Consider the following 687-nt stretch of genomic DNA (forward strand, 5'->3'; position numbering starts at 1 on the left):
CAAGACGTATTAACTAACCTTATTTGCCTTTCTCGTTGATTTTTGGATAACTGAATGGTAATCAATAGCAGGCTCATCATTATTGTGAGTGTTGCCGTTTTTTGAATTTGCGACCTGCAAAAACGAAAAAATATCTAATATTAACATTTTTTGTATCCTTACATAATTAAAAGTATAAATGAGGCGTCGGAAATCCTGCTAAACTATCAAATATAATAAATCAAATGACAATATATTAATGTTGTTTTACCTCATGGTTTGGCAAATTTGAAGGCACACTGTTGGTAGATAGAAATGAAACTAATTAGTAACCAAATACAAAAGTAATGCCAAAATAGATATATAGAAAAAACAATATTGATGTACAATTTATCTTATTCTATAAACTTTTCACATTTGGTCTATGTTTACTACAGAAATATTAGTAAGCAAGAAACGTAGGCCTGCGTTATAATTTGTTAATCTTTCTTTAATCTTAACTTTTTATGTTCAAATAAGTGAATACTTTATTTTGCCACCTACATTTCTCATCGTACTTAAAAGGAAACGCGACCCCCCTGAGAAAGCCTAATAAATTTACAATACAAATCGGGTACAAATATCAAGCCGAGAGCTAGAGGAGGGCCAAAGTCCGAAAATGCCAATTTTGAGAGAAGCATACCACCGAATTGGACACTTTTGGTTCTA

The sequence above is a fragment of the Penaeus monodon genome, chromosome 19 (genome assembly GCF_015228065.2).
Source record: "Penaeus monodon isolate SGIC_2016 chromosome 19, NSTDA_Pmon_1, whole genome shotgun sequence".
Classification (NCBI taxonomy): Eukaryota; Metazoa; Arthropoda; class Malacostraca; order Decapoda; family Penaeidae; genus Penaeus; species Penaeus monodon.